The 26,223-nt window shown below is 38.6% G+C and overlaps 1 protein-coding gene and 1 long non-coding RNA gene across 13 annotated transcripts in view; one reads left to right on the forward strand and one right to left on the reverse strand.

Annotated features, from left to right (window-relative positions):
* Window positions 1-26,223, forward strand: part of GRIK1 (glutamate ionotropic receptor kainate type subunit 1) — a 431,814-nt gene that overhangs the window by 147,549 nt on the left and 258,042 nt on the right. The window lies entirely within an intron of this gene.
* LOC103350600 (uncharacterized) overlaps window positions 1-26,223 on the reverse strand; it is a 149,433-nt gene that overhangs the window by 14,157 nt on the left and 109,053 nt on the right. For all 3 annotated transcript variants that reach the window (XR_016232286.1, XR_016232287.1, XR_518572.5), the window contains exon 3: window positions 7,589-7,613. This is a non-coding gene — a long non-coding RNA (uncharacterized LOC103350600). The remainder of the gene's footprint in view (window positions 1-7,588; window positions 7,614-26,223) is intronic.

Below are 26,223 nucleotides of genomic sequence, written 5' to 3' on the forward strand. Positions count from 1 at the left end.
ATAGAAGTATAATCTTTATCTGCTTTTTTGCGTATAGATAATGATCAACATGAAACTTAATTACTAGTGAGTGAAAAAATGAGAATAGCTCCATTAATTTAGTCGTGGGGAGAACAAGCAATAAAGAGAGAGAAAGAGGAAGAAAGAGAAACAGTGAGAGAAGGAGTAAAGGAGAAAAGATGGGAGAAATGGAGGGAGAAAAAGTAAGACATAGGACTACTACCTGAGAGCTTAAGATTTTAGACAATTTCCTTCAAGCAAAAGAAGCTAAGAGAATTACACCCTAATACAAATCCTCTAGCTAGGAATAAGAATATTACTGAGATCGACTATGCAGGACACTTGTATACGTATGTAAAGAAAGGAAATGTAACATGCTATACCATGATCAAGACAGATAAGAGGGCCGGCGCCGTGGCTCACTAGGCTAATCCTCCACCTTGCGGCGCCGGCACACCAGGTTCTAGTCCCAGTCGGGGCGCCAGATTCTGTCCCGGTTGCCTCTCTTCCAGGCAAGCTCTCTGCTGCGGCCAGGGAGTGCAGTGGAGGATGTCCCAAGTGCTTGGGCCCTGCACCCCAGGGGAGACCAGGATAAGTACCTGGCTCCTGCCATTGGATCAGCGCGGTGCGCCGGCCGCAGCACCCCGGCCGCGGCGGCCATTGGAGGGTGAACCAATGGCAAAGGAAGACCTTTCTCTCTCTCTCTCTCTCTCACTGTCCACTCTGCCTGTCAAGAAAAAAAAAAAAAGATAAGAGAAACTTGACTCTACAAAAACTTCTGCAAGAGAAAAGAACATAGCACTCAAGCTTCAGAGCTTCCTCCGGAATGATAGTCCCCACCTGCCTTCCAGACCCATCACAATCCAAGTTACAGCTGCTTAGAAGAACAGAAGGATCAGACTAAAGTTTTGTTGCCACCACGGATTTGCACCTGAAGCTACATATACTTCCCTCACAACCCACGGTTGCCACAGGAAGTCATGTTCTTTTGGCAGGCTCTCGGGATACTTCACATCTCACTGGATCTCTTTAAATACAGTTAATTACCAGCTCATGAACAATAGCTTTAAAAGAAACTTCATCTCTTGAATTACCACATCTCCAGTCAAAACAGTGCCTATTCCATTAATTGATTCTGAGTGCCTATAATAATTTAATGGGGGACTACGGAAGAGTTCCCTACATAATTGTCTAAAAGACTCTAAGGTTAGGGTCAGTGCTGTGGCACAGCAGGTTAAGCCTCCCTCCATCTGCAGTGCCTGTATTCTGTATGGGAGTTGGTTCAAGTCCCAGCTGCATCACTTCCAATCCCACTCCCTGCTAATTCACCTGAAAGCAGCTGAAGTAGCCAAATCCTTGGGGTACCTGCACCCCCAGGAAAAACCAGGAAGAAGCTCAAGCTCCTGGCTCCTGGCTTCAGTCTGGCCCAGCCCTGGCTATTGTGCCCATTTGGGGAGTGAATCAGCAGAAGAAAGTTGTCTCCCTGTGTCTCCTTCTCCCTCTCTAATTCTGCCTTTCAAATAAATTGATTAATTTTTAACCACAGTATCCTCATTATCAGTATGAATGATAGCCCTTAGGGTGGATATCTGAATGATATGGACTATCTACATGTATAAATAATGGGACAGGATAGGGTCAAATGAAATTATACCTTAAAATCATTTTCAGTGGAAAACCCCAACACAGATATTATCATACCTACTCTAAATATTACTGTAACATCAGAGACCTGATTCTGGACTTGTTTACTTTCTACAGTGTTTTTTAATTGAGGGAAAAAAAGCTTTCAAATTTAATTGGATAATTGATTTGTTTTGGGCTGGCTATGATTAGTTGCTTTCTGAATGACTTGAGCAAGGTCATCTAATAACACCAAAAAGGCCTATCTAAATTAAAACATCAATGTCAATTAAAAGTTCAATTAATATTTATATCAACTTGTAGATCCATTTTATGTAAAATGTATGATGCAACGTAATTATAATTTCATAAGCTGTTAAAGTACATTGCTAGTATAATGAAATGGCTAACAAAATGTAAATTCAGGCCTTTTTATAGACTTGAAAGCATGATTTTATGGCTTATTTTACATTATTGCAAAAATCTGTAGTTGAACTGTGTTTTCATGACACCGTTCCACTATTCTGTGATTTACAGCATGTTTAGTCATTTAGATTGCAAAACAACTCCCAGTTATAATGATGTTGCTATGGGAAGATGCTGATTTACAATGGAGAATGCTCACCAAATCTCTGAATTCATATTGTTCTCAAAATCAGCAACCATTTACATGGGGTCACAAGTTCTTTTGCCAGTCCTGGTCTCCTGATTGTGGTTTCCTCTAATGTAATGATGAGAAGGCATACCACCTCCACAGTTGCACTATTGTGGCTGATTAGTGATGTCCGCCATGGTGTCTGCATCTGCCACCACCAACCCACATTTTAAAAAATTTCAAAGGCAAAAATGTGTATTAGTGACAGCTCTATTAGCCAAAAGAAATGTAACTTTAAAAATGCCTAATTCATACTACACTCACTCTAGTAGAGTTTTTTCATTCACTAGGAAACAAATGATGATTTTCTTCTTAGTCCTCAAGTATGTCAAAGACAAATCAATTGAGCTGCATTTAGAATGTCCAAATTAATTTTAACACCTAAAGGTAATTCATTGACTCATAATCCTGGAAGTTATGGCAGGTCATATCCTGAGTCATTTTGTAGTGTCTCAGTGTCATGAAGGACTTGGTGGCTGGTCAGTTTTCTCTGCCTTCCACATTGTCAGATTCATGCTGAAACTTCCGTAATGGTAGCAAAGTAGCTTCAGCAATTCATAACTACACGCTATCCATTTGTGAGTAAGAGAGCCAGAGTCTGCTCTAGAATTACATCAAGGCTGCAATTTGCCTTGTGTTGGTCTCCTATGACAATTTCTTTAAAAAAAAAAAAAAAAAAAAAAGAATGTGATGGATGTGGCTTGAGAGTTAGGGAAGGGAATTTAGTGTGTGTTACCTGGATTTTTCCAATCAGATTCCACTCCTCTAGGCTCAGCTTCCCATGAAGTGAAAGACTACACACACTACAAAAAATCTAGAACCTTAACTGTACCTATGGAATGCATCAAATCTGTTCCCTTTATATCAATATTTTTTTAAGTCTAGGAACTTGTAGGAAAGAAAAATGAGGTAAACAGAGACGGTAAGCAAACAAAAGGATCTACTGCATCACAAAACAGCCAGAATTTAATGCAAACTCTCATGGCAGCTAAGAGCCTGCGCTCTTCAGCTAAACTCCCTGCATGTGAATATTGCCACCTCCTCGAAGTACCTACAATTTTTTTTTTTGACAGGCAGAGTGGACAGTGAGAGAGAGAGACAGAGAAAAAGGTCTTCCTTTGCCATTGGTTCACCCTCCAATGGCCGCCGCGGCCGGGGTGCTGCGGCCGGCGCACCGCGCTGATCCAAAGGCAGGAGTCAGATGCTTCTCCTGGTCTCCCATGGGGTGCAGGGACCAAGCACCTGGGCCATCCTCCACTGCACTCCCTGGCCGCAGCAGAGAGCTGGCCTGGAAGAGGGGCAACCGGGACAGAATCAGGCACCCCGACCAGGACTAGAACCCGGTGTGCCGGCGCCGCAAGGCGGAGAATTACTCTAGTGAGCCGCGGCACTGGCTAGTAGCTACATAATTTTGACCAAATTGAACTTCCTCTACCTCCGTGCCCAGTCTATTAATCTGTAACATGAAGATAATAATAATATATAAGATCATTAGGAGAACAAAATTAAATTATATATGTGGACAATTTAAAATAATATCTGATATTTGGTCAATACTATTCAAATCCTAGCTATTATTCTTGATGAGCTTAATGTATAATTATCTTCCATGGATGCCTTTATTTTTACATATGCAAGCTGTGGTTTACATGCTGGAATGACAGCAAAGGAAAGTTCCCTTATTTCAGCAATTCATAGCCTCATATTTTGTTCATAACATTTGATAATATAGAATATGCCACTTCTTTTTTTAGAGGAAAGCCTCACAATTAAGATGAGATTCATTTGTCCTATTACCTCACAGTGCTGACGTTAACCACAGTATCCTCATATTATTATTATTTTTTTTTTTTTGACAGGCAGAGTGGACAGTGAGAGAGAGAGACAGAGAGATGTGGGGAGCAATCCGGACTGGACTAAGTTACTGGAATTAAGACTTATTCTATGCATCTGCTCTCCCACAATATGGCGCTGGGAGAGAAGAAAACAGCTTCTACCCAGCTGCCTCCAGTTCAGTCAATAAACTGTAGGACTTGCTCCTGATTGGTGGAGAGCAGCGTACTCGGCGTGTGGGCAGCCGAGTTGGGATTGGCAGAGGAGGACTATAAAGGAGGAGAGAGACGGCATGCACCAGGAACATCTAAGGGGAACATCTAGCTGAAGGAACACCTGTGCAGCCCCCGAGAGAGCCGGCCGGCGGTGTGCCGCTCCCCTGCGGAAGTGGGGAATGTGGCCAGGGGGAACTGCCCTTCCACGGAGGTGGAAGGGACAGTAGCCAACCCGGGAAGAACCAGCAGCAAACCCGGGGAGGGCCGAGCAGACGAAAGAACAGCGCAGGGTCCTGTGTCGTTCCTCCACGAAGACGGGGAGCGACAGAGAGAAAGGTCTTCCTTTGCTGTTGGTTCACCCTCCAATGGCCGCCACGGCTGGCGCGCTGAGGCCGGCGCACCGCGGCCGACGTACCGTGCTGATCCGATGGCAGGAGCCAGGTGCTTCTCCTGGTCTCCCATGGGGTGCAGGGCCCAAGCACTTGGGCCATCCTCCACTGCACTCCCTGGCCACAGCAGAGGGCTGGCCTGGAAGAGGGGCAACCGGGACAGAATCCGGCGCCCCGACCGGGACTAGAACCCGGTGTGCCAGTGCCGCAAGGCGGAGGATTAGCCTAGTGAGCTGCAACGCTGGCCAGTATCCTCATATTATTTAGTGACTCAATAATTAGATTCAGTGTCTATATTCATTCCACTCAAATAATATTTCACTTAATGAACATAGTTTTGTGGTTTCTTTTTAATATATATGCATTGAAAACAGGTCATGCTGTATTGTCTAATTAAAGCTCTGTCTGTTCAGCCGAATTTCTTTTTCTCAAGAAGCACTGTTGATGTATACATTTTCAAGTCAGGTAGATGGAGAAGGCTAATAGCAAAACTTTAGAATTTCCTGTTTCCTGATAAAAGGTTTGCTTAAAAGGTTCCTCCATGACCCTGGCTGAAGTTTTCAACAGTTTTCTCTGATTACAAGAGATATATAGGTTAGAGGAGAGATGGGTATGTAGGAGAAGTTTTTATCAAGATAAAAAGGCAAAGCCCATAGTCAAAAGAAGAGCTGGGCACACAGGCTTTGGAAAAACTGGTGTGGTGAGGATAGGGAACTTGGTGAGGTTAGGGAACTGATGCTGCCATAACTTTCCTTCCATCTTCCCACTCTCGCCCTGCATGCGCCAGCTTTGGTCTCCTTGTACTGCTTTACTCACACGACACTGGACTCAAGACCGCAAAGCTCTTTTGCTTCTCTCTGCATTCTATGGCAGAAGAAAGGACGATCTCTTCCTTACCTGCTCCAGCTAGGAAAAATTCCAAGGAATGAGACTATGGGACTAGCCTACATCGTATGCACCTCCTTGTGGTGAGGAGTAGCAGCTAGTGCTTGCATGAAGGGATGGGGATGGTGACAAATTTAGGAAAACAAAGGTTATCATGGCTGAGAACTTGAAATGGGATGATAAAAGATGTTTTTCCCTAACTTACCAATTTGCTGAAGCACTGAGCTAATTGTGGATTTGTTTAGAGCTAAGCACATCTTCACAGAAATTAGAAGGGAACTAACCCACCCTGCACAGCTCTGGGGAGTTTAGATAGATCTTAATAGGGTCAGAGATTAACTGCAAGGCCTGCTATAGAGAAGAGCCACCAGCACTCCTCAAATCAGCCTACATTCACAATGCTTTTGGGACGCAGAGAGCAAGTTAGCTCAGGAAAAAATCCCTCAGCTTAACACAGGGCATTCTGCAGTCTGTTGATACTTTTGTGGATCCTGCATTGAGGACCGGAGCCAAGAAATGTAAAGGCTGTAGTTGTGAGACGTTGATTTGCTTATGAGGTGCGTATAATTGCTGATTAGTTTGGCACTTAGATGTATGCCTTAACATTTAGCTTGTGAAATATGAATAAATTAGCCCTGCACAAACCATAACTATGGTATTTTCTGGCTTATCAAAATACCTTTCTGCATTTCATCAAGTCATTTTTAAAAATAAATCGAAGTTGGAGTTCTGAACCGAATCTCACCTGGAATACCATGGGGCAACTGAGAGGATGGAGTTGGGGCTACTTCATAAGTAGGAGCCCCATTTTCCCGCATCGGCCTTATTTTGCCTCTGACCACTAGATTGTTCAATTGTGATTATTCATTCATTTGATCCAGACTGCAAATATGCAACTCTCATGCAGCCTTAGGTTATGAATGTAACTATGACATTATACAATTACATTTTACTCTTGCTTGAGATCTTTGATAATAATTAATAAGTAACCTTCCTTCCTACAGCACTGTAATAGACATTACAAAAGATATAGCCTCTCCCTCAAGGAACGTTCAACTTATTGCAATCATAAAAATGTTAATGGAAAATTAGGGGATCAAATGCTCAGTAGTAATTGAGAAAATAAGTCAATATATATTTTATGTGGGCTAGATTGGTCAAGATACATTTCTTGGAACACCTAGGGCTTGAAAAGGATCTTGTATGATAGATAGGCAAACAGGGATTCTTTAGTCTCTGTTTCTATGATTGCTGTAGATGTGGAGGGTTGAAATTGCATTTCAGGCAGTGCCAATAGCCCGAGCCAAACCACAAAGGTGATCTTAGAAGCCTGCGTCAAATGCAGAGAGCATGATACACAATAAATCGTGCTGGACGTTAAAGTGGAGGGTGAGGAAAGCTGAATAAAAAGACTTCCACTTGGTACAATAGTTTGCTGAGCAGGAAACTAATGAAAGCAATATTTTTTTGAGAAAATAAGTCATTTCACTCAGTGTGTGTGAAGGAGAAAGAGAAACAGAGAGAAAGTCACGTCAATTGTCAAGAGACAAAAATAGCAAACTTAGTGCTAACTGAAGGCATATGGTATTAAAGCCTTACATTAAGGTAGTGACAGACATAATGGGTAAGAAAGGTCATAGATATTTTCCAAAAAGGTAGCATCAGGGATTAATGACATTTAGATGCAAAAAGAGAGAAAAGTTCCAGCTGCACAATTTTTTAATTGAAAACAACTGAAATTCACTTCTTTCTCGTTGTGCTGAAGCACCTACTACATCCTTCCACATGTCTGGCAGCTGATTGCACCTCTTTCCTCTCATTATGAGCATGACTGGTAAAACCGCAGCTTTGGAAGTGGCTCCACTCATTTTCATTCAGGGAGAAATGAAAGCCGAGGTATTCCTTGTGAGAAATGCTTTGCACCATTCAATAACCTAGCATCTGTTGATTCCTGTTTGCTTTCTGTCACAAAAACTGTTAATACTGACCTCTTGGGACATGATGAATTATAACCTGTAAAGAAAGAAAGGGAGAAAAAATGGACAAATGATATAATTGCTTTGTGAAATAAAATCTAGTATAATCTTATGATACAGTTATTACTGGGTTATAATTATTGGAAGTACAATATTTACTTACTTTACCAATTATTTTTGAGTTCAATATTGCTTTCAAGAGGGCTGTTTGTCTCTTGTACATGAATAGTTATAAATATTTTCATATGTAAGTGTACATCAACATGTCCAAAGAGTTCCAGACTTTCATATCTCTATATCTTCATGCAATCTTCTTAGAAAAGGTGCTTAATCTCAATTTACTGAAATATTGCCAAAGGGACACACCAGTAGTCAACCAAAATGATAATTCAGATGTCACCAAATACTAGGGTTTCTCTTTGTTTTTGTTTCCTGATTTCAGACTTCAGCAAATTAGTGAAGTCTGAGTTCAATTTGGGTACTTGATTCAAGCCCCTAATCAACAGCCTGACTAAGAAGAATTGACTATGACTTTTCTACTCTGTAGATCAGGCAAGATAAATTTTAAAAAGAGATAAGTGCTGCTCAGAAGAGCAAATCAAAAAGTAAATGTGTGAATGGCAATAATATGTGGAGGAAACAGTTAACTTAAAATCACTCTAAAATGAGTTCCTGAGTTCTGAGTCTACTTCTGTCCCAGTCAACCATATGGCCTTACATAAGGCACTTGACACCTGTCTGCCCCTTGTTTCTTGACTTGTAAAATAAGAGTGTTAAAAGTGATATCTCTACAGCCAGACCTCTTGGAATATTTACTTTCAGTTATATCCTGGCCTTCTTTTTGTAAACTGGTTGTTGGCATTGGAGTAGTGGTGTCACGAGTCCAAAGCAATTACTGCCCTTTACCCTCTCTCTTCAGCTACTTGACCACTTGCAGGCACTCACGTAGACCATGGAGCCACTGCCCTTCCGTGCGCAGAGCCTGCTTTTCACAATTCTTTCTCCACACTCCACCAACCTCTCTACCCTCTTTTAACTTGTCTACATCCAGCATCTTTCATATCTCTCATTCATTACTTTTGTAATAGCTTTCATTTCCCAATATATTATAGAATCTTTGTGGTACAGGCAGCATCTAATATTTTTCTGTATTTCCTATACCATCTGATGTAGTGTTAGGCACCCAGCAAGTATTCAACAAAAGGCTACTGGGTGTGTGGGTTACTTTGTTTCGTTAACATGCACTTTATTTTCACTTAAACTTTTGGTCTCATGAGCCAACAAATTTCCAACAATTATTCATCAAATACAATTTAGGAACAGTTGCTGATGTAGAAGTACTAAGAAAATATTTTCTTTCTAAACTTGTAGTACCTGAGTACATACTCTTAAGATGTCTGTTCTGTCATAAGCGAGAATACAATAGTGCTGACTTCTAATGCCTTCTGTGATAAAGATACTTTGTTTCAAAAGCTCTTAAATTGAAGTGGGGAGAATGGATAGGTGAATAGTTGTGTATGCATGCACACACCTGCTGGGGAAGGACAGCCTTCCTGTCTACTTGGCAAAGCTCAGAGATAAACCCTAACACATAGAAAGGAAACACACTGAATTATTGGTGTTTAGGGAATGAAGCTAAAGAGCCAGTTCTATTGGACATGTAGGCTCAAGAAAGCCTGATTATTTATTGAATTTTTTGTGAGCCAGATAACTTATAAGAGATTGGCTTTCATGTACCCACAAAAAAAGGAATAGCCTAAATTCCTACACCATGATAGATAAGAGCAATGCACTCTTCACACTGTTAGGACCCATGGAGACTATCCAGTACAATGACCTCATTTGCAGAAGTACTTCTTAGAGACACTCTATGATTAAATACATTTTACTATTTTCCATTTAACAAAACTCGTTCATATCTTACTAAAGAGCAATTAATTATTTAACTTTAAAATGCCCTCTTTGTTAATGTCATAAAAGGAATTTATACTTGAATTTTAAAGAGAATCCCTAGTCTGAAAATCCAAAATACAAACTGCTCCAAAATCTGAAACTTAATTTTTTAGCACAGACATGATGCTACAAGTAGGAAATCTGACCTCATGCGATGAGTTCCAGTTAAAACATAATCGCATTAAAAATACTATATAAATTTTTTTCTCTAGGCCTTCTGTTTTAGGTGTATATAAAATGTAACCAAAAATTTTGTCTTTGGATATCATCTCCAAGATATCATAAATATATATATATGCAAATGTTTCAACATCTGAAACCCAGAACACTTCTAGTCCCAAGCATTTCAGATATGGGATATTCAACTTGCCTTAGCAATATTTTAAAACAGTTTGTGGTCTACAGTGAGATAACATCTCAGTTCAAATAACATGTCTGCCCTTACTTGCTGTGTACCCTGGAAAAGTCACCTTCTGTCTTTAAGTGTTGTTCATCTTACCCACTAAATGGAAGGAACTCTATTGTTTTCCTAAAATATTATGTGTAGGGCTGAAGCTAGTGCCACGTAGTGCTGAACTTGGTGAGTGTCCATTCCAGACTCAATATCTTAAGACAGTTTTATTTGTTCAAGTTTCTGTAGTTATAAATTTATACAGGACAGATTCTTAAAGCATTAGATTCTCCATGCTTTGATAATCCATTAAAGGTTGAATGGTCCAAAACAGGACAAAAGAAAATGAGATATCTCTATGTAATGTAACTGATATGAGGAAAGTAATAACTGTATGTGGATGATGAGGTGTACCCCAGGATTTCCAGCATTCCAGGTGACTGACTGTGCACCACACTTGGGTCTTCTCTGAGACAGTGTTCTCTGGAGATAATCTTCAGCTGAGTGTCAGAAGGGAAAAATGGAATTAATTTAGCATCCCTCTCTCTAAGCTTCTTTCCAATCTTCATTCCCACATCACAACACACAACATCTAACTAAAACAAGTATATTAGTCAAAGTTCTCTAGAGAGTCAGAATTGGTGAGATATGTATGTAGATATAGGAATGGACATTTATTAGGGCAATTAGCTCATGTGACTGTGGCAGCTGAGAAGTTCCATCACAGATTGTCTGCTTGCTGGAGACCCTGGTATGACAGGAGCATGGCTCAGTCCACATCTGAGAGTCTCAGGAGCAGGAAATCTAAGGAGCTAGATTTCAGTTCAAAGACAAAAACTGGAGTAGCAGCAAGAGGGCTGCTGGTTGAAGTCCTGGTGTCCAAAGACTAGCTATTGATAACCGCAGAGGGAGTTGAGTATGGGACAGCTCTTTAAGGAAGAGACAATTTGGCTTCTGTATTTAGAGTCTCCAGATGATCCTCAGCCAGTTGATTGGTGCTGTGCACAGTGAGGCTGGGTCTTCCCAATTGGTTCACTCAGATTTATACATTAACCTCGGCTGGAAACATCCTCACAGAAACACCAAAAACAGTGCTTTCCAAATCATAGAAAATCCAATCGAGTTAACAACATAAAACTAGCCATCACATCAACCAAGAAATAAAGGCAACCAGTGGGGTGATAGATTCAGACCACAGAATGACATTTTTAACTTGTCTGAAACAAATGGATACACAAAGACTCTAGAACTTATGATAGCACTAATTTTATTCCAAACAGTCAAGGAAACTTTGGATGTGTGGAGGGATCTTAGCCTTGGAACCCAAAGAAAAGGCATTTCCTTGGGTTTTCAAAGGAAGTATCTCCATGAATTTTCAATGGACATCATTGTTAAATTCCTTCAGAAATGCAAGTAATGAGTAACTATTTTTTCATGTATTATGGTTATTGTCATGTTTTTTCTTTCTTCAAATTAATGTGATATAACCTCAAACTGGAGTTCACTTTGAGTTCTCATATTTGTTCAAGTTACAGAATTTTAGAGAAAATTTTTAGGAGAGAAAACATCCAAACATCTAAATTACCTTATGACTCTAAGATGTAGAGTTGTAAGAAAAACTAAAGGAATAAAAGATAGCCTAGTTAAACTTAATAGAGTTAAATTTTATCAGTGTTATTGTTCACTTTCTCAATCCAATCACTAGGGAAACCTAAATTGAGAATCTAGTAAGTTATTCTTTCCTTTCTTCTAAAAACTTTCAGCAATAGTATCCTGAAAATTCAGAGGGAAGACCTAATAAAGCTTATTATCAGGTTGGATCAATGTATGACAGAGTCAAGTGCATTGTGAAAGACAATAGATAGAAAGGATATTTAATAAATGCAATCAATTCTTTCCAGTTTGCATTCAGAAACAGTCATACTGGATAGATGCCATCTACTCTCTACAGTTTGTTCTTATTTTTTTTTTTTTAAGAACTTTGAGCACTTACGGTACAGAACAAAGAAGACGACGTTTTACTCATCAAAATCAAAACAGTCACAAACTTAAAAAATAGACTTTATTTGCATTGCTATTGAAGAAATAGCTAATTATCATAAAGTTTCAGTTTCTGTGTTGACTAAGATATGCCACAAATTAAAGATTGGTTAAGGTATTCTAAGATAAAATTTCATTTTATGAGAGAAAGTCATGTATCTTTTTATTGAAAAGAGATCTAGACAGTCCATTTTTAAAGAAAAAGACAGGGGCCAGTGCCATGGCTCACTTGGTTAATCCTCCACCTGTGGTGCTGGCATCCCATATGGGTGCCAGGTTATAGTCCCGGTTGCTCCTCTTCCAATCCAGCTCTCTGCTGCGGCCTGGGAGGGCAGTGGAGGATGGCCCAAGTTCTTGGGCCCCTGCACCCACATGGGAGACCAGGAAGAAGCATCTGGCTCCTGGCTTCGGATGGGCACAGTGCTAGCCATGGAGGCCATTTGGGGGGTGAACCAATGTAAGGAAGACCTTTCTCTCTGTCTCTGTCTCTCACTATCTATATCTCTACCTGTCAAATAAATAAAAAAAGAAAGAAAAAGACAAACTCAAGCACAGTGTCGCCCTTCATTTAGAATCCACAACTTTTATATAAAAGTGTTCTTTCAAACTGATCAACAATTTAATTTTTGATTAGTCTAGTAGCCTTGAAAATTCAACCATCTACTTTATTAACTTGATAAGTGCAATTAATTGTATATGTCATAAATTAACTAAAAAATAAGACTTTAGACCATATCAAGGAATAATTTTGCCCAGGCAGGAATTTATCAATGAGTGAAAAATGAAAGTTTGAATGAAAGTGTGCAGCTTTGTGTAACCATAGCTCTAAATGTCACTCCATCACCACACTCCAGGAATTGATTTGTAATGTAATCAAGTTGAGACAGAAGTCAGCCATCACTGGTCATGCCAGCCTGTCCTATTAGACATTCATTCATAACTATGACAAGTCCTCCATCTCTAATGTGTGAGAAGTTCTGACTGGCCACAGATACTCTCAGGCCATCAAGACCTTGTGTGTGGCTTCCTCAGGCCTTCCTCCCTTGAAAAAAATACATAAATCGTACCAGAAACATTTTCACATAGGCTTAAGAAAACTATTGCTGCCCTTCCGCATATAGCACAAAGGGTTAGTGTATTACTAGGCTCCATTCTATCATTTTTTTCATAGGTAAGAGTGTGGTTTTGCTGCTAGTTTGATGGTAGGCTACCTGACTTCCTGATAATAAGAAAGGTCCAGTTTCTACCCCCACAGCAGCCCCCTTGCTGGTACTCAGGCTTTTGTCTTTACTAAGAATCATACCCTCAGTTTCCCTGATTCTGATGCCCTCAGATATGGACTAAGCCATTTCCCTGGCACCCCAGGATCTCCAGCCACAGATGACCTGTCATGGAACTTTTTAGCTGCCACAACCACATGAGACAATTACCCTAAAGATCCGCTTCACATATCCGCACGAATATTCTATATTTTCTGTCTCTCTGTATAGCCTTGATTAATACAGTAACAATGTATATTTTTTTCATTTATATTTGCTACGGAATAGGCAGATTAATTAAATGAAGGATGATTTTGGAGACTCTGGACAAAATTTAGTGTTTATTCTCTAAATATGAGGAAGCTTAGGCAAGGACTTAGATATGAAAAAATGAAAAATAGATACTCTAGACATAGGAAAAGATATTTATATTTATGACATGCAAATAATGTTTCTGCTACTCTTTAAAAAGGAATTAAATTATTTGAAAATCTAAAAGGAGCATCTTCCCACAAATGTGATTCTATGCCTGCCCACCAGGTGATCAGAAGTCATTACTGTGTGGAAAGCATCGAGTAGTATGTTTGAGAGATGCTCAGGTAATTCACTAGTATTTTTTCAGACTTTGTTGAAATTATTAACATCTAGAAAACTATTAACAAAATGGGTTTACTTTAATTTGGGTATTGGTAATATTTTTTTAAAGATTTATTTATTTATTTGAAAGTCGGAGTTACACAGAGAGAGGAGAGGCAGAGAGAGAGAGAGTGAGAGAGGTCTTCCATCCAATGGTTCATTCCCCAGTTGGCCGCAACAGCCAGAGCTGTGCTGATCTGAAGCCAGGAGCCAGGAGCTTCTTCCAGGTCTCCTACACGGGTGCAGGGGCCCAAGGACTTGGGCCATCTTCTACTGCTTTCCCAGGCAATAGCAGAGAGCTGGATTGGAAGTGGAGCAACTGGGTCTTGAACTGGCACTCATATGGGATGCTGGCGCTTCAGGCCAGGGCATTAATCCACTGTGCCACAGTGCTGGCCCCTGGGTATTGGTAATATTATAAGAAAGAAATAATACTGGTCCATTGTGTAGAAAAGATGAGAAAACATAGAAAAGGGATCCAAAGTCATACAGAAATGTGAGATGTGGAGGCCCAGCCAATAGCAGCTTAAGTTGCCACAGGTGCTGTGTCTGTTCCTTCAGGTCTCTGGTTCCCTGTTTTTGTTTCGCTGGAATTAAAGTAATTTCTATTAGAAAAAAAAGGAAGTGGGCAGTGAGCATGGCCCAACAGGAAACAAGTTTCACAGTGATGTGAGTTGTTAGTAAGTGATCAGGGTAAAATAGAAATTATAGGGAACCAACCATATTCGATAGAGCAAAGCCTTAGGGAACTCAGAAATTTCCTAAACAACAGGGTGACCTTACTTTTCGTTGGCCCAGGACAATCTCAGTTTATGTTTATTTTACCAGCACTCAAAAGTTTGGTATGATGAATTATACAGCAACCCTTGCCTGGGAATGAATTACAGAAAGGCTTCTTTTACTAGCTGTCTCTAGACAGAATCTCAGATGGAATTATTAGCAATAACTGGTTGGTTACTTACAGAAATATTTGTTTGTGTTCCCTATTTCCACTTGCCATGAAAAACAGATTATGTAATAACCCAAAAGCCTAATAAACTCAGCTATATTTTCCCATATCTGGAAAAACCACAACATGAAAAAGAACCAGTTTGTAATACATAATATATTTTATTCAACTGCCCAGGTACTGTTCAAATTCCATGCATTGACTAATGGATTCACAAAGAACTAGGGGAATTAGCTATGATGATGATTATGTGTCATAGGTTAACAACTATGGCATAATAATTGCTGAAAATGAACCCAAAATAGCAAGTTAGTGTTTCAACTTTGTGAAAATATTTGCTGGCTTTTAAAAATTAGATAATATTTTTCTAACAATAACATCTGCAGATGTGAAATATAATGTGATTTACTATTGAGTCGGGTTTTAAAAACTGATATTTCAAAATACACAAGTGTTATTACATTAATTTAATAATGATAATTTCTGTATACTGAATTCTGTTAGAGAAAAACAGATTGTTTTTAAAGAAATCACTTTCATGTCTTATACATCACTTGAGTTGACTTTTATGAAATCTCTCTGAAATATTTTAAAAGAAGGTATAATATCTTTATTTTACCAACATGCATCTAATGTTTTGAAAAATGGATCAGCTAATCAGGGTCACTTTGGAAGTAAACATAAGTTTTTGTTGTTGTTTTCCTATTATAAAACACCAAACCCTTCTATTTTCATTGTGTTTCTTTTTGTATGTGTGGTGCTTAAGTTGCATGTGAATTTTATGTCATGATAATAATTTGGACATAATAATAATTTGGACAGAACCATTCTAAAATGGCTCTTTTTATATTCCATGAGGAGAAAGTTTGCTAAGAAGATTAGCAAAGTGTATGGAGTTCTTTGATTTCCTAAATTGCATGTAAGTTATAAAGAAATCTTTAAAATAAAGCTATCAAATCACAGCTATAGGCAGAATTTTCTGAGTCTCCATTTTATGTATTTGTTTGAAAGCAATAGCTTAAAACTTATTTTATGATTCTTTTAATTTGATGGTCATCTTACAGTCCTTTCCAGTTAACTAGAATTTTTGATCTATCCAGTGATGGCAATGTTATTAGGGTTTTTGACTCTAACTTCCTCTGCCACACTTTTTAATTAAAAAGAAAGGAAAAGAGAAGGGACAAGAAACCAGGCGATGAGTCTTGTTGGGGCGGGGGATGAAAAGAGGGAGAAGGGGAGTAATTCAGATATTCAAAAGACCTAATAGTAGAGCTATCATGCATGGCTGTAACTGCACTATAAAACTCTAGGGGTCACTATTCACACAGACTATACTGTGACAGATTGACTCCTGGGGATGTTCAAGACTAGCTTTAAACTTAAACACTCTCAAAATGTCCCTATCTGGGATATACATGAGCAAAAGCCATGTGTTCATGTCATTCAGCTTAATTCCATTGATATTCTATGTTGTGTTGCATGTTAGTCCAAGTCCAATGGTGGGGAATGTGTGTATACACATGGAGAACTGTCTACCATTCTGCTTCCATATCTCTTTCCTCTGCCTTTTATTTAGAACAGCTTTTATTTACAACTGAGGGTGAGAAGCAAAATTACATTTGCTCATATGCAGTGGAGGTGCATTATTTATAGTATTAGGCAATGTTGACATTAAGTACGTTTGATTGCAGTAAGTGCTACTCACACAGAACTAGAAATTATTCTACCCATATCCTGAGAAAACTTATCAAAATAAAAAAGCTCATGTTCTTTCTCTCATAAAGGAATTATTCTTGTGCAATAAATTTAAGTTTAGTAAGTGTCACTAATGAGGTTATTTACATTTATACTATCACTTTCATATTAAGACACACTTGAATGAAAATAGATATGTATTGCAATATGCAATATAACCTAGCAGTGAGTCTGCACAATGTCCTTGCAAGTTCATGCATCGTGGTGCACTGAGAAAAGTGATGAGAACATTTCAGGGAAGGCACATTTATTTAACCATAGTAGACAATTTGGTTATAGTCAACTCATAGTCATCATCAATAGCTATTCAAGTTGTATTCATTCCGTGTACATTTATGGAATACCTACTGTGTACTTAGGACAGAATTTGCTTTTAGTGATGCGCTAGAATTTTATACATTGAAAAGTCTTTGCCTTTTAGGAAATTACTCCATAATGATGGGGAATGACAAGCCTGTGTGCTGAAAGAGTTAATGTACCTTCAGGGAGTCATTTCCCCACATTACTCAGAAGAAATTTCAAACACTGGTGGACACAAGAACTTTTCTAATGACAAGTTCCTAATTCTGTCAAATTTCATACAACTATGGCAATCATGGGGATCCTTTTCTTCTTTTACAGATTGAACAAAGAGAAAAACATCTCATTCCAATCATCCCAAAGGTTGTGGTTACCCAATTCATACATGTGTGTATATATATATATATGCATATATATACATTAGCTAATATACCATAGGTACTAAATATAAACTACGTATACACATGTTATTATACATTATATATATATATAAAATAACTGGCTTCTAATCTACAAATGAGTTAAGTTCCAAAAGCTATTTGTAAATAATTTAATTAAAACCTGAAACCTGTTTTTCTCCTATGTTCTTAATATATTCTAGAAATTATGTTTTTAAATCATAATAAGAGCAAAAATTTTGTCTAGCCAATTGAAGTCTGTAAATTACCTAAAAGTCCCCAAATATATACATATTTATATTTGAATATACAGTATATTCTATTAGTGCTTTTAAATATTTACAGTATTATAAATGCATAATTTCATAGATAGAATTCATATTCAGAAATTAATTTTAGTTTTTAGCACAAGTGTGCCAAAATTCCAACTTAGCTGTTTTCCCTCTGTATTTTCTTTATTTTCCCCATGATGTTTTATCAGGCCTCCCAATTCTTCTTTAGCCAGTTCTCTAGAACTTCCAGCTGATTTTGCCAGGCTATTACAAAGCCATCATGAACCAATTGCCTATCCACCTGAAGAATTCATTTCCTTTCTTTGGCAAGGCCCAGCCTGAGAACTCATTAAAATACTTGAAGCTTGTTTCTTATACAATTCAGCACCATGCTTTGACAGGTCCAGACTCATTGAATGACCTGAACAGTACTATTTAATTGTTCCCTCCATCTTTCTCTCTCTCTCTCCCTCCCTCACACCCTCAATGCACATATAGCTGAAATAACCCATCTATGGGACTATACCACAGTATTTACTGCACTCGTTTAAAGCGGGTTTTTTTTTTTTCTCCTTGTGGGTTTCATTCCCAACACAAATTATCTTGCTTTATTTCCCTCTGTTCCAGGGATTAGAGGGAAGCAGGGAAAATTCTAGTAGGAGTAAGGGTCTGCAGCATTGACATCTCAAAGAATTTTCTAGCTTTCCATTGTACTTACTCCTTACCACATTCTATAAAGCCCTACGGACTCTGGCTCTGACTTCTCTCTTTGATCAAAACTCACACCACCCTCTCTTCCAGATCCAGCCACGATGATTTGCTTTCTGTGCCTTGATATACCCAACCTTGGCCCTTGATGACTTCTGCAATAACTGTTCCTGTTGCTTCTCAACATCAGCACCACCTTCTCTGACCATCCAATTTAAAGTTAATCCCTGTGCCCTCGCAAGCATTTTTCTGTCAATCTGTTTACTTCCTTTACATGCACATCTATAACTCTTCTACACTGATTAGTTATTTAGAATCAGTATTATCCCAAGCAGAATACAAAACTTCCATAAGCATATGTTTTTATTCACTGCCATTTTCCAATCTGGAATAATAGTTGTAAAAGAGAGATTGACTCAACATTCAATAAGCAAATAAATTGGTGAATAAGATGAATCTGCTAAACTTGACTTTCATGATGACATCTTAACTTAGCGTCATTTCTTGAGCCTTCTCACTGGTAATTGCCAGGAGGGATTTTTGGATTCCAAGACTTGCTTAACCTTAGAGGTGAATCAAGTTGTGGTCCCATGGTGAAGACAGACAGTTAACCCAAATTTAAATACTATCAAATACACAGAAATTTTCTCCTAATTGATCAGTGGGAACAGATGGTTCAGATAATTATTTATGAAATTGAGTATGTCACACCTTGCCTTAGGTAAACAAGGAGGTCATCTCAAAATTGTAGGGTGGCTAAAGTTAGGCAGTAAGCCATTTCCAAGAAAACAAAGAGTGGAAGAATTCTCTTAAGCCTCATTTATTTCCAAGAGCACAGAGCTCAGGTCAAGTTCATCAGAGTCACAGCCAATGGCTAGCCAGTTCCACCAAAGTAAAACCCATCATTTTCAAATGACTCAATGGGTTCTGACTTTGACCAGATCTCTAAGTCATCTCCATCCCTCACTGGGCTTCTTGGGCTCCATGGTAGGCATGTTCCCACTCTAAGACTTCTGGATTTGCTCACTCTCTATCTTGAATGCTCTTTTCCCAAGCATCCACATGGCTTTCTTACATACTGCTTTTTGGTATCTGCCATCCTTGCATGAAGTCACCTTGGCAATCTAATGTAATAAAACAGGAAATCTTCCTTCTAGCAACTCATCCCTCCAAGCTCCTCACCTGCTTCATCTCTCTCCACAGAATTTACTATAGTCTAATGTGTTGATTGGATCCAGGCTTGTTTTGTTACCTGTCTCCCATCACCAAAATGCAAACTCTGAAAAGTCATGGACTGTCTCTTTTAATCACTTCCATCTTTTTGTCTTTAGCACCTATGGGTAGCTGTTACAGTGAACAAGCCTATATATGACTAAAGCAATTGAACAAATGACTGAGTGGAACATGGAACATACATTGTCTCAGATTGAGAAACAGCATAAAAATTCAGGTGTCTAAGACATGACTTCTCTTCAGAGTACAGAAAAAAACAAGGACCAAAATGAAAGGCACTAAAAGTAAGAGTCAAACTGTGAGCTCAATTTCTAGCACAGAAATCATCAAAGAAATGCATCATCTACTAAAATGCCAATAAAGCCACTAAAAAGACTGATATACATTCCTGGTGTTCTCCATCAATCAGTCTGTATATCACACTGGAGTTGATCTAGCCTTCAGAGAAGTGTAATACACCTAAAGACCAAAGATGAAAATGTTAAGAAATATCTAAATATATTTAAAAAGCAAAATGAGAGGGAGTAATTAAGAGTAATTAATTATGTTGTTAGAATAAATACATGATTTGTGTGCAAAATCCAAATAGACTGGATTAATCAAATGCCCCAGTGACATTTCTAATAATGATTATACTGTTCAAGTTCTGTTAGTGAGCCACACCTGCCAAGTGAAAAGTTACAGAGGATCAATTAAATAAACAGGAAATTAATCTTTGTCCTCTTTCCCTCTTCCAGAAAGTCCATGGTTCTTACCATTTTCAGTGGTGCCTGGATACTTTGAGAATTATTTAGGCATTTACACAAGATTGAGCATCTCTCCACCTTGCTTTCCCTTGAGCCCTCAAGTCACTCCATGTTGCTTAACACTGTAGAGCTATCTAAGATCTTTGGAAAAAAGAGGATTTTACTGATAAGAGCAAATTAAAACTGGCTTAATGTGTCAGAAAGGATCATAGCATTCTAACATGAAGTCCTCTGAATTAATAAATGCACCTGCAATGTTCCCAAGATTAATTGGAAAATCTTGGCAGAATTCATTTGAGCAGTGAATTTGCCTAGTTATACTTATAGATCATATTAAAATCACCTGCTTGAGCACAGACAATGATATCATAAATATGTATTTGAAACTAAATTTAAATTTTAGGGAAGCAATATCCATTCATTAAAAAGGAGGAAACAAATGCATTACAATGAATCTCATATAAATGAAGAGAGCTATAATACACTCTCTTCTATATGCAAGTATGAGGATATTATTATTCAAAGCAGAACTATACATCAATTTATTCTTTCAGAAGTATGCTTATCTGAGGGCTCAGGTGAGTTTGATTCCTGTACACGGAATCTCGTGGAACTTAAGACTTGCAGGTTAAAATTCCTGGATCAAATGCAGGATCTTGCTGTAGGGTACTCTACATGGGAAGATGGGCTTGCAAGTGCTTCAAAGAAGTTGCCTGATGTTACCATCCTTGTACAATGACTCGTTGATGTCCTGCTCAGGCCTTTTAGGTCTCAGAGGAAACGATTAACTATGGAAATGGTCCAGAGACTTTACTGTGTGGCTTCTTTTAAAGACCAAGAGTGAAAGAAGTAAGACACCAAGAAGGAAATAGGTGTGAATCCATTTATATGAAGTTCAAGGGCAAGCATAATATAACCATGGTTATGGAATTCAGAATAGAAGTGCAGTGGGGAAAAAAAAAGTCTTTACAGATGTAAAAAAGTTAAATTTTTGAGATAAGCTTCATTCTGCATTTTTCACATGTGCTGTAAATCCAATGGCAAGTGTCCACATAAGAGACATAGTGGGTGAAGTCACCGTCTGCAATGCCAGCATCCCATGTAGGCACTGGTCCACTTTCCTGCTGCTTCACTTCTGATCCAGCTCCTTGCTAGTGGTAGGAAAAGAAGAGGAAAATGGTCCACGTGTTTGAGCCCCTGCACCCATTTGGGAGACCTGGATGAAGATTCTGGCTCCTGGCATTGGCCTGGCCCAGCCCTTGCCTCTGGGGAGTGAGCAAGCAAAATGAAGATCTGAATGTGTGTGTGTGTGTGTGTGTCTGTCTATCTCTTTCTCTCTCTAACTCTGACTTTCAAATAAATGAATAAATACATCTTTTATAAAATAGATGCAAATATATAAATTATCCCAGTTTAGGACACATTGTGTGTAAAATACAACACCAGTCAACAACAGCAGTTAGTAAAATGTAAAACAGAACCTTTATTTTACTAATCATACTGCAACCACAGAAGGATTACAACAATTTCATGCTAAAAAAACAAAACCATGAAAGTATCATAAATAAAATAAACAGTAAATATACTGACAGTATTGGGAGTAAAGAGAACTGAAAATACATGGCAACCAAAAATCACACAGAGAAAAACTGTATATTTATAGCAAATATAAAATAAAATTTAAAATAAAACAATGTAAACTACAAAATATATGACGTGATATATTGTTAATCAACATTTATTGAGAAGCTACTTCTGTATAGTCTGCTTTCATGGAGATCTTATAAATAATAATAAAAAAATATTTGCCAAGGGCCGGCGCCGCCGCTCACTAGGCTAATCCTCCGCCTAGCGGCGCCGGCACACCGGGTTCTAGTCCCGGTCGGGGCGCCGGATTCTGTCCCGGTTGCCCCTCTTCCAGGCCAGCCCTCTGCTGTGGCCAGGGAGTGCAGTGGAGGATGGCCCAGGTGCTTGGGCCCTGTACCCCATGGGAGACCAGGAAAAGCACCTGGCTCCTGGCTCCTGCCATCGGATCAGCGCGGTGCGCCGGCCGCAGCGCGCCGGCCGCGGCGGCCATTGGAGGGTGAACCAACGGCAAAGGAAGACCTTTCTCTCTGTCTCTCTCTCTCACTGTCCACTCTGCCTGTCAAAAAAAAAAGAAAAAAAAAAAAAGAAAGAAAAAAAAAAAAAAGAAAGAAAAAAAAATATTTGCCAAGAACATAAGCAGGAAATTTACAGGTGAAAGTTCAATATGTATATTTAAAATATTCTTCATTAAAATTAAAGAATAAATATAAATATCTAATGTCAGTGTATTAGACATTGACAAATTCCACCTTACCAAGAATGGGTGAAAATTTATGTGGGGAGCTGCACGATGTTATAGTATTTGTGTAAGGAAATATGATAATGAATGCATGTGACTTTTGCTGGATCAATTTCACAGCTATGATTTTATACCAAGGAGAAAAATGAGCAAGCACATATGAATGGAGATGAGTAAGTATATTCATTGCAGCATTGATTATGAGAGTGAAAATCAAAGCAAACCTCAGAATGTACCAGTAAAGTGTTGATAAATGAGGCAGAATTACAGAGAGGGTGAGACAGGCAGAGAGAGAGAGAGCTTCCATCTCCTGGTTCACTCCTCAAATGGCCCCAAAGGCTGGGGCTGCGCCAGGCCAAAGCCAGGAGCCAGGAGCTTCTTACAGGTTTCCCCGTGGGTGGCAGAGGCCCATGGATTTCAGTAATCTTGCACTGCTTTCTCAAACACATTAGTTGGGAGCTGGATCAGAAGTAGAGAAGCTGGAACTTGAACTGGTACCCATATGGGTTGTCAAGGATGCAGCTGGTGGCTTAACCTGCTACACCACAGCACCAGCCCCACAAATATATACTTCTAAAGAGGAATATTGCATGAGCTAATGATGCTACTATGCCACCAATGAAGGTATACAATTAACTCAACTGTTTCCAGATAAAAAATAAAAACAATAGAAAGGAAAGAAGGTAGAACGGAGGAGAGGATTTTATACAGAGAACCAGAGAAAGAAAAGCAGGAAAGGAAGAAAAAGGAAGGGACATTGCAAAAAATACTACATATGCAAAAAAGCATATATAGTATTATTCCATTTATGTAACATTTTGTGTATATACATATACAGAGGATATATATTCATAGTCTTCAAAAACTTCATGCAAAATGCATATTTTGAAAAGCTATCCATAAATTTCAAAAGTTTTGCATCAAAATAATTTTCACATGAACTTTTAAAGTGCCTTTGTATGTATGTTTGTGTGTGTGTGTGGTGTATCTGTGTATATACAGAGATGTCTGAAAGAATGTTCACCAAAAATACTCATCAATGTCATCTATGGAAGTAAGATTTTAGATGGATTTTACTTTTTCTTTAGTACTTATTTTATGTTGCTTAGTTATTCCAGATGAGGACGTTCTATCTGTTACACAAGATGAGCAGATGGCAAAACTTTAGGATTTTAGTGAGAAATAATACTCTAGGCATAGCTGATCCTCTTTTCTGACATGACTTTCATATAAACATTGTCTCTAATCATTTTCTCCCACTATCCAATGTGTCAAATATAAGGCAGATGTGACAGAAACAATAGTGATCTAGTTCCAAAATATTAACACTGTTATGATGTATAGGAAATTCATATGATGCTTCCTGTATAATTAGAAACAATATCTAACCATGAGAAACAACTTTCTTGGCTTGAAACAAAACAACAAAGTGACAGAGTTCACAAGAGACCCTTGCCTGAATTCCCTGAATCTGCTTGTTCTCCTGCCTTCTTTGCCTGAGCTGCTTCTTTCTCTGCTATTGCATGCAAGGCTACACTAGCAAAGTCTCCATTATTTCAGGTAGGTTTACCTTAGCTAAATGAAAGGAAGCCTTAGGCAACCTCTAGGGTATTTGAAAGCATGAATAATTCAACTGCAAACACCCACTTTCCTTTGAGAATGCATGTGTTTCCCCGAATTGTCTAATACCCTGAGTCTTCCTGTGTCCCCATTCTTGTAAATAAAATGGATAAGCATTCACAAGATGGGTAAATTTAGCTAAAATCCAAAGTATACAAATATTGGAGATCCCTTGTAATCTCATGAACATGGCTGAAAAGAGTAATGTTTTAAAAATGGTAGACCATCAAGTTAGTTTCAGGAAATCCCAACTCTCATTTACTAATTTTAAATTAAATAGATACTACCAAGCACATAATTAACACTTTTTATATTCTATACCATTGAATCCTCCTAATTATGAGGCAATGCTTACTTATGGGGTGGGTATAATTAGCCCAGAGTTACAGATGAGTAAATTTGATGTTATAAGAGTTAGCTAATTTGACCAAGATCACAAAGCTAATGAATACTAGAACCAAAGTTCAGATTCAACTATTGCATGATATTTCGTGTTCCAAAGAAAATTCATCATGGACTCTTGCTTGCTTGCTTGCTTTCTTGCTTTGTTTCTTTCTTTGCATTTGCATCCTGCAAGTCACTGCTTTTTAGCTACACTAATCAAAATATCCACATTTTGTCAGCAGAATAGTTTCAGAAAAAAAAATATTTCATCAACAGGACAGGCACTTGTCCTAATGGTTATAACTCCTGTGTCCCATATCAAAGTCTCTAGTTTTGATACCCAGCTCTGGTTCCCATTTCCAGCTGCCAATGCTGACTCTGAGAGCAACATGCTACGGTTCAGGCTCCCTGCCACTAATGTGAGAGACCTGGATTGAGTTCTTGGTTCCTGACTTTTACCCTGGCCTAACTTTAGTGGTTTCAGGCATTTGTGGAGTAAAGTAAGCAGCAGATGGGAGCACCCCACTCCAGAATAAATAATTTTAATTAAAAAATTATTTCATGAATACTTGAATTTTTATGAGGTTACTTCTTTTAAAAAGATATTGTATGAGTAAAAGTGTGAAATTTTCTGAATCTAGTTAATTTGGCTTTTCAGTTAAGCCAATAAGTTTTTTGCAAGAAAAGATACTAAGTAGAGAGCCCCATTAGGTTGCACATTATAGTTTCTTGGGTACTTCTTGCATAAGCTTAAAGTCTGCTTGTTAAGGGTGATTGAGATAATTAAGTCAAAGGAGACATACATAAAACACAAGAACACACCATGAAAAGGCAAAACCTACAACTATTACTCTATTATATTATCTTACTTATAATAACATCAAGAAACTTAATGACACTGAAAATCAGAAGCATCCTCCTACAGATAGGCTCTCAAAAGACACACACACACACACACACACACATACACACACACATTGGATCCAATAATATTATATCTATGACAAAAGAGAATTTTTTTCCATCTGATTTAGCACATGCATTTCTTACCAAGTCAAGGAAATTTTGATATAAGGATAAAAAATTTAAATTGGTGCTTTTTGGAGACTGAAAGCAAATATGTCACCTTTGTCAAAGTAATTTTCAATGATTTAGGAAAATGGAATGTTTCTTCTTTTCAAGCACTGATTTTTTTTTTTTTGAAAGTCAGAGTTACAGAGAAGAAGAGGCAGAGGCAGAGAAAGAGATGGACAGATCTTCTATTCACTGTTTAACTCCCTGAATTGGCACAACAACCAGGGATGGGCCAGGCTGAAGTCAGGAGTTTCATCAGGGTCCCCCACATAGGTGCAGAGCCTGAGGACTTGGGCCACCTTTTGCTGCTTTCCCAGACACAATAGCAGGGAGCAGGATGGAAAGTGGAGCATCTGGGACTTGAACCAGTGCCCATATGGGATGCTGGTGCTACCGATGGTGTCTATGCTTGCTATACCACAGTGCCGGCCCCATCAAGCACTCATTCTTTTTTTTTTTTTAAAGATTTATTTATTTATTTGAAAGAGTTACACAGAGAGGAAAGACACATAGAGAGAGGTCTTCCATTCACTGGTTCACTCCCCAGTTGGCCACAACGGCCGGAGCTGTGGCAATCCAAAGCCAGGAGCCAGGAGCTTCTTC

This window comes from Oryctolagus cuniculus, chromosome 4 (genome assembly GCF_051225735.1).
Source record: "Oryctolagus cuniculus isolate XC-2025 breed Fujian yellow rabbit chromosome 4, ASM5122573v1, whole genome shotgun sequence".
Taxonomy (NCBI): domain Eukaryota; kingdom Metazoa; phylum Chordata; class Mammalia; order Lagomorpha; family Leporidae; genus Oryctolagus; species Oryctolagus cuniculus.